This window comes from Raphanus sativus, unplaced genomic scaffold, assembly GCF_000801105.2.
Source record: "Raphanus sativus cultivar WK10039 unplaced genomic scaffold, ASM80110v3 Scaffold3265, whole genome shotgun sequence".
Classification (NCBI taxonomy): domain Eukaryota; kingdom Viridiplantae; phylum Streptophyta; class Magnoliopsida; order Brassicales; family Brassicaceae; genus Raphanus; species Raphanus sativus.
The window spans coordinates 3,475-11,674 of NW_026618571.1; the positions used below are offsets into that span (position 1 = coordinate 3,475).

An 8,200-nucleotide genomic window follows, 5' to 3' on the forward strand; every position below is an offset into this window, starting at 1 on the left:
AAGTCCATTTTAGAATGTCAGAAAAGACATGATTGGGAGGAGTGGAAGAAGGCCATTCAAATTGAATTACTCTCCCTGAATAAAAGAGATGTCTTTGGACCTATTGTCATAACGCCTGAGAATATAAATCCTGTTGGGTATAAGTGGGTATTCGTGAGAAAAAGAAATGAAAAGAATGAAGTAACACGATATAAAGCCCGATTAGTAGCCCAAGGTTTTTCTCAGAGACCGGGAGTTGATTTTGAGGAAACGTATTCCCAGGTAATGGATGCAATTACGTTTAGATTTTTGATGAGCCTTACGGCGTCAAAAAGTCTTGAAATGCATCTCATGGACGTTGTGACAGCTTATTTGTATGGATCGTTGGATAATGATATATATATGAGACTCCCTGAAGGATTGAAAATGCCAGGGGCATTGAAAGAAAATCCAGGGAGATATGTTCGGTCAAGTTACAGCGATCACTATACGGATTAAAGCAATCCGGACGCATGTGGTACAATCGCTTAAGTGACTATCTCTTGAGTAAAGGATATGTGAACAATGCGATATGTCCCTGCGTTTTTGTTAAGAAATCGTCATCTGGCTTTGTGATCATCGCTGTATATGTAGATGACCTGAACATGATTGGAACTCAAAAGGAGGTTGATGATGCTCGAACTCATATGAAAGAGGAGTTCGAAATGAAAGATCCCGGCAAGACAAAGTTTTGTCTTGGGCTCCAGATAGAGCATCTCCGAGAAGGAATATTTGTGCATCAATCAAACTATACGAAAAGGTTATTGAAACGTTTTCGTATGGATCAAGCGACTCCTTTGAGTACTCCAATGGTTGGTAGATCTCTCAATGTTGAGAGTGATCCTTTTAGACCCTGCGAAGATAGCGAGAAGATATTAGGTCTTGAAGTACCTTATATGAGTGCTATCGGTGGGCTATTATACCTGGCAAACTGTACCAGGCCTGATATTACTTTTGCAACTAATCTCTTAGCAAGATATAGCTCTGCTCCTACTCACAGGCATTGGAACGGAATAAAACATTTATTCCGTTATTTACAAGGCTCGATCGCAAACCGGCTATGTTTTTACAATTGGTGGAACCGCGATCTCTTGGCGGTCCCAGAAACAAACTCTGGTTGCAACATCTTCAAATCATGCAGAAACTATTGCGCTTCACGAAGCATGTCGAGAATGTGTGTGGTTGAGGTCAATGAGTCACCACATACAAGATTCAAGCGGAATAGTTAACAAGAAAGAGCCGACGAAAGTTTTTGAAGATAACTCGGCTTGCGTCGCTCAACTCAAAGAAGGCTATATTAAGAGCGACAGAACGAAGCACATTCCTCCAAGATTTTTCTCGTACATTCGGGAGCTCGAGAAAAATAAAGAAGTGGACATCGAATATATACGGTCATGCGACAATCCGGCTGACTTGTTCACCAAGTCTCTTTCGACTACAACATTCCGGAAACACGTCGACGGTATCGGGATGCGGCATTTGCGTGACTTATGAAGAAAAAGCTATGTCCATTACTCTCAGGGGGAGATTACGTCAGTGTACTCTTTTTCCCTTATCATGGTTTTTATCCCACTGGGTTTTTCCATGATTAGGTTTTTTAACGAGGCACTACGTAATACAAGATGAATAATCAAGGGGGAGTGTTATAAATAATTGATTAGTCATCAGGACACTTGTCGTTTGATGTCATGTAGTGGACACTGGTCCTCTTCTCTTCAAATATCTTGCTGCATCATCATCCAGATGTCAGTATTGATGTTTTGTCTTTTTCCTAATATGATGACTATAAATAACCTTACTCACGTTTGTTATTGTAACATAACTCAAGAAAAGAAATAAGAACAAAAGCTCTCATAACTCTCTCTCTCTCTCTCACGTCTTGACCTTCCTCTTCTTTTTATTTATTTAATCTTTTTTTACATAATAATAAATTTATATTTCACCTCCTTTATTCACAACATTTTCTTCTTTTTTGTTCTTACTAATTTCTAACTGATCTGCTCTGTGTCCAGTATGGAATCTTGCTATGAAAGCTATGGTCTACGTGCTTGATTTCTCCAACATAACAAAAAATCACTAACGATAAAGATTATTTACAAACAACACGAAAACAACAAAGAAATGAACTCACTTAGACTCCCAAACTCAATTTTATTTCATTGCAACATTTGGAAAAACACACACCACAGCAGAGAACAACATCAACTCCACATATACGGTGTCAAACTACAGAGAAAAGAAATTACCATAAAGTAATTTATATGAATCTGATCGAACAAAATTATTGTTATAATAAACTTTTACTAAAAGCTATTGTAGAGAAACCAAACAACGCGAGCTTCAAGTTTTGAATGTTTTCCCCCACAAAGGAAAAGTTGCATGAAAAAAGTCTTCCGTCTCATGAGAAAAGTGACAGAAAAACTCTTAGTACCAAGTTCAACATGAGCGGTCAAGTAATCAATTCCATCAGGTACACTACTGTTGTCTGTTGTACTTGTAAGGACCCTTTCCACTGAGGAGGACTCCATCCGGGCATCCGAAGTTTTTTCCCATAGTCCAAGTGTTCTCTTTAAAACCTGAAAAGCAGAGGTATAGATTAAAAAGGGCAACGATAAAACGCAGACAACAGACCAAAGTGATGGTTACATACTTTCGTTGACTGTTTAGTCGTCGGTGGTGGCGCTGATGATGCCTTGGGTTTCTCCGCAAATTTATTACTTTCAACCTTGGGTTATTCAGCAGTTGGAGAAGGCTTGGGAGGAGGAGAAGAGCCATTGGAACTAAAAGAACATAAATATTTTACCTCTTGGATCATACCACTTTCTGGGCTAGCAATATCTATCGTCGCCTAAAGCACGTAGAAGAATCAAACCTAATTTATAAAAACTACACCAGAAACCTGAAAAACATTAAACATGTAGAGGAAAAAAACGAAGAACATAAAGAGAGAATAAAGCAAGTAACTGTTTAGCACCTTGGCAGTTTCAATTTGTTCCATCGTTGATTGATTCAACCATGTGAGGCACAACAGCTTCAACAACATCTCCTTCAATAAAAAATACAAAAAGTCTATCAAAAATCCTAGAAATACAAATTACGGTAACAATAGAGTGAAGACCAAAACACAATTAACTTCATAAAAGTATGAATCAGAAATAAAAAGAATATTGTCGGTTAGCTGAGATGTATCATTTATCCAAATATGAATAGTGCAGTTATAAAGGGTCACTTCGCTAAGCTGCATGTGGATTCCAAAGCATGCTAAACAAACATTAAAAAAAAAACGAAAAAACAGAACAATATTAAGCTAGAGTGTAACCATACTGCTATCAGATGAAAAAGGCCTCACCCTAGTGTTTTGACTTGGAAGTTGCTAAAAACATTTCTATAAATAAAAAAATCCTATAAAATCGTTTCTCAGAAACCTCAGATCATGCCAAAGCCATTTGTTGAACGAAAATGATTTGCTCAGATTCGTTCACCACGCAAAATTCAATAGAGAGAGAGATAGGAATCTAACCAAAAGGGATTGAAAGATCTAGGCCGAGTGAGAAAGCTAGGGTTTTCTGAATTGAATAACGACTGGGAAACACATGTAATCTTTTGTAAGAGCTTTCGGAGACGTCTGTTTGATGGAGTCAAGAGGGAATGTTTGGTAGACATTGTACCGTCTCATTTTGTAGCAGAAAGATGATACCACCATCTTTCCTGATGCTCTGGGAATCCAAGAAGGGGAGGAGGCGGCCAACAATCATATGCGCAGAGCGGCCAGGACAGAGATCGTCGAAGGTGGAGTGGGACAGCGGCTTCGATAGAGATATTATCAGAAGTAGAGATTTTCGTGCTGCTTGAAAAAAAGTTTTTGCGGAGGGATACTCAGAATGAGCGTGTGAAATATTGGCTTCACGACTGCGGCCTATACTATCTATAGAGAGTCCATTTAGGTTTAAAAACTGTTGAGATTTGATCTGAGGAGATAAGTTGAGAAAGAGAGTGAATGGGAGATAAAAGAGGTAATTGAAAACGGACATGATATTGATTGAGCCAGTAACAGGTTATAATACAGTGAGAGGGGAGACTGAGATGGCCCAATTCAGGGGAAGGTAAAGAGATAAGAGGAGAAACATTAGCTCTGCAGAGAGTAAGAAAACCAAAGACGGCAAGGTTGATATGTGGAAAGAGGATAACTGTGAAGCCCTAGTTGAGTTAATCACAAAACGCAGAGTTTTCAGTTATTTATCTAACCAAACGCGAAAACCCCAATTCAGACCAAACTCGCTGGACCCACAAACATTAAAAAAATCTGATGTGGACAACAGAACACATATCATTGGCTGATTTTAATTGTCAACGTGGAGGACCTCTCCTTTTAGGATATCCAGCTTTTAATACTTGTGCGGAAAAGTGGGGTGCCTGATTCTTTTGATCATATGTTCGGAAGTTTGTGTTTGGATTGAAGGTGTTGGTTTTGTGTAAAGAATGAGGAAGTTGATGAATTATGAAGGGGTGCTGCTCAATCCTAGAAAGCAACCAATTGAATTATGAAGGGGTGATGTTCATATTTTGACTTATTCATATGCATTTGGTTAATTAGTTTTGTGGAACACATTTATTTACGGTATTTGAAATTATATTTTTTCCCCCGCAAATATTTTGAACACTTTAATTTTTTTCCCTGATGTCTGATTAGAAAATGCAGTAGCTAATGTTGAAAATTATTAACACTTAGTTGTCAACTGCAAATTTATTTGTATTATAATAGTAATTTTTGTTCTTGCATTGTTAGAGAAGGAACTGAGAGAGAGTATTCAGCAAATGCTGATCTTTGTTTGTTAGTCATCCAGCAGGCTTTGATAAATATGAAGAAACTGATTCATAACAAATGAGCAACAGCGTTAGTTAATTAGTGATGGTCGTTACTTGCGAGCTTTAGGATCACAAACCCAACAGTGAACTCCACGGCGTCCACTGAAGACCCAAACAATGTGTTTGATACCAAAATCCTCTGGCAAGAACAAATTAAAAATTTTTAAAATGAGTTTGCTAATGTTAAGTATTACATAATAAAAATATAAAGTTCAAATAAATAATACTAATTTTAATTAGGGAAAATTTAAGTTTTTCCAAAAATATTACAGAAATAAATCTGTGTTTGAGTAGAGAAATCTATCTTATTAAAGTAGAAGTACTTTAAGCTTTTGTTTGGTAATAGGGATAGGAGTCTTTAAAAAATTAAATTTTGTTTGGTAACAAAGATAGTAGAGAATTTGTATTTTCCTTATTTAAATGATATATTTAAGTATTTAATGTCTTTCCTAATTTAAATAATAGATTTTTAATAGAATGAATCTTAACCAAAATAAATTTTCTTATAGATTTTTTGTTAACATTAAATATTTTTCAATATTTATTAATAAAAATAATAAATAAAAATCACACATCAAAATCAATTTATATATCATATAAATAAAATATAAAATATTTTATTTATAAATTGTTAGTATAACACTTTATAATATAAGTCCAATTAGTTATAAATATTAGATTTTTTATGATACACTGTGATATAATAGACGATTAAAATCACATAAATATATTATTTAAAGTAATAAATAAAATTTTGTTTTAAAATGTTATACTAACAATTATGTAATACATATTAATTTACACACACACACATATATATAGATATTATCATTAGAACAAAGAAAAAAATTGAAGTGAAAGCAAATATTTATACGCCACGGGTCAAACTATAGAAATAAACAACAATGGCGTAAGATTTTTTTTTAACAAATTTATTTTAATTTCAAATATTTTTATATATTTTATTTATTTATAAATTATTTATTTTTTTTAATAATGCTAAGATTTTAGAATTGGAAAAAATTATGACCCATCTCTATATTATTTTAATTAGGAATTTAAAATTTATATCAAAATATTTTTTAAAACTTTTAATTTTTATTATAACTACAAATGTTAATTTTCAATCTAAATTTATGTTTAAATATTATAAATATATCATTTATAAATAAAAAATAAAAATAAAAAATAAATACCCGCCCGATTGGGCGGGTCAAAATCTAGTAAAGTTTTAAAGAACTAAGATATCCCTGTCATCGATGGGGATCGAAGGAATCATAGAGATAGCGTTGGACCCTTCCCAGAGATTTTAGTAAAAAATGGAGAGAACAGTGGTCTAAGATTGAAGTTCTAAACATTGAATAGGCAATTATTGTGAACAGTTCAGAAAGATAGCAACTAAAGACTTAGAGATAGATAATAATAGTTTTATCAAGCAACCATGGTTTGGTTGGTGGATTGTGTCTGGTTTAGCGACACCTCGTGCTTAACTTTCTTCTGCATGTCACTCTCTTTGCTAGATGCACTTGGCTCAGCTAAAGACCATGTGCTGCAAGTTCCACCTATGGCAGTGTTGCAGACTTGAACTGCTCCAGGAGCATGTGCTGTTTCAACAACTGTTTCAGGTAGGACTGCTGCTACGAATCATATAAGTGGCAACACAGAAGGACACAAACCTTTGTCACATTTATGGTTTGTCTCTTTGCTCTAAAGTTGTAGCTGGAGACTTCGATTTTGACCAATTGTATCCATACATTGTGGAGTTAGCATCCCATGGTTAGCACCAGCCGCCATTACCCTGCTATATCAAAATGCTTAAGTCAGTTTATATTGTTTGGGAGGTGAAATATAAGATGAGTATGAGTACTCATAGTTGTTGTCAAAAAGCTCTGACGCCTGCCACCCAATTAGCTCAGGACCAGCATTACCAAGGAGCAAAAAAGTTGCCTTCTCGCCATTGTCGTAGAAGGAGATCTCAGCACGGACACGGTACCTGTTAAAAAGGGAAACATACGTGAACAAATAGGCTAAGCTAAAGTGAAAGATAATGGTTGTGTAATGTACATTGCAACTCCAGTGACGTTGACGTCTCCGCACTTTTTGGAAACGTAAATGCAGTTGGCCCTCTGTTAGCTTTAGTATGGTGCTGCAGGAGATGTAATACCACTCCTTCTCGTCGAGGCATCTACTGTTGCGATAAAATCAAAAGAGACCACCTACAGTTGGTCAAAAGTTTTTGTTAAATGTACTTACTATGTATGCTTTATGGGTCACCAGACTTTTGAAAATTACTTGAACTGGTTCTTGTTTCAGAAATATTAATCAATTAAATGCGCACAGATATAGTAATTGTATTACGTATAAATACTTACCATGTTCAGTAGTCTGGTAGGAGCGACTTAATTGTCGAAGAATAACCTTGAGGATATTGAGCTGAGGAAAAGTTAATTAAAAAATGATTGCAACGGGCCAGAATCACAAAAATGGGAACTTGGTTTGCTGTGTAAAGGTGGTAAAAGCTCGTGCATGATAAAAATGTTGTTTTTGACCAAAATGTGGAGACGTTTAAGACATAGATGGATCTTAAATTCAAGCATTTGGCCAACTAAAAATTGCAATAAAGTCGTACATGATAAAATCATATGTTCTTGACAAATTAAACATGGAAACTTCTTACCTCCAATAATGTTTTAGCGTTCACCGTGGTTACTGACGGAGCGGCGAAGACTTAGGTTTGAACTTGCTATAGAACTCCTTAGCAGCCTGGTCCCAGAGGTAGACATTAATAAGAGGTCCCCTGAGATTGCCAATTATAATTGTGGGACAGTTGATGACAATATACGGTGCTAAGGCTGGTGCTAATATGTAATCATATACGGTGCAAGGCTGGTGCTAATATGTAATCATATATGCTTACTTTTAGGATGTAGGTGGACTAAAGCTCACCAAGTGCTGCCACCGTCTACTACATCCAAGACCGCGTGTTCGTTGAGCAATTATCCATTGATGACTCATGTGGCCGACATATCTGCAACACAGTTAAAGAAATTTAGTCAAGTTGAGGTGGGTTACTCTAACTTCTAAGATAAATGTTCCATGAAATCAACAATTAGTTGTATATAGGCGCATGCAAAAATGTCAGCTTACCATACAAATCACCTCAAATATCACAATTGCTTCAAACTCTTGAATGAGTGGAACCTGAACCTGTCTCTATGAATCACACCTGGGTTGTCTTGAAGACCCAAGAGGACTGAACCATGAGTGAGACAGATGGTAAGGTTTGTGATCAGCTAGCAAGCCTGTAGATGTATTT

At 35.8% G+C, this 8,200-nt stretch overlaps 3 long non-coding RNA genes across 4 annotated transcripts; all 3 read right to left on the reverse strand.

Moving 5' to 3' along the window:
* Positions 1–2,136: 2,136 nt before the first annotated feature.
* LOC108833022 (uncharacterized) lies at positions 2,137–4,224 on the reverse strand. 2 transcript variants are annotated; one of them, XR_001946622.2, is made up of 4 exons: positions 3,539–4,222; positions 2,993–3,064; positions 2,669–2,904; positions 2,137–2,594 (listed from the first exon to the last, which is right to left on the reverse strand). It is a non-coding gene; the product is annotated as an uncharacterized LOC108833022 (long non-coding RNA). The 2 variants fall into 2 exon arrangements; XR_001946621.2 differs by having other exon boundaries at positions 2,669–3,064; positions 3,539–4,224.
* A 1,992-nt stretch (positions 4,225–6,216) lies between these two features.
* LOC130506463 (uncharacterized) lies at positions 6,217–6,687 on the reverse strand. Its single transcript, XR_008942031.1, has 2 exons — positions 6,561–6,687; positions 6,217–6,488 (listed from the first exon to the last, which is right to left on the reverse strand). It is a non-coding gene; the product is annotated as an uncharacterized LOC130506463 (long non-coding RNA).
* Positions 6,688–6,747: 60 nt separating this feature from the next.
* Positions 6,748–8,194, reverse strand: LOC108833021 (uncharacterized). Its single transcript, XR_008942030.1, has 4 exons — positions 8,032–8,194; positions 7,257–7,912; positions 6,949–7,100; positions 6,748–6,877 (listed from the first exon to the last, which is right to left on the reverse strand). It is a non-coding gene; the product is annotated as an uncharacterized LOC108833021 (long non-coding RNA).
* Positions 8,195–8,200: the final 6 nt, after the last annotated feature.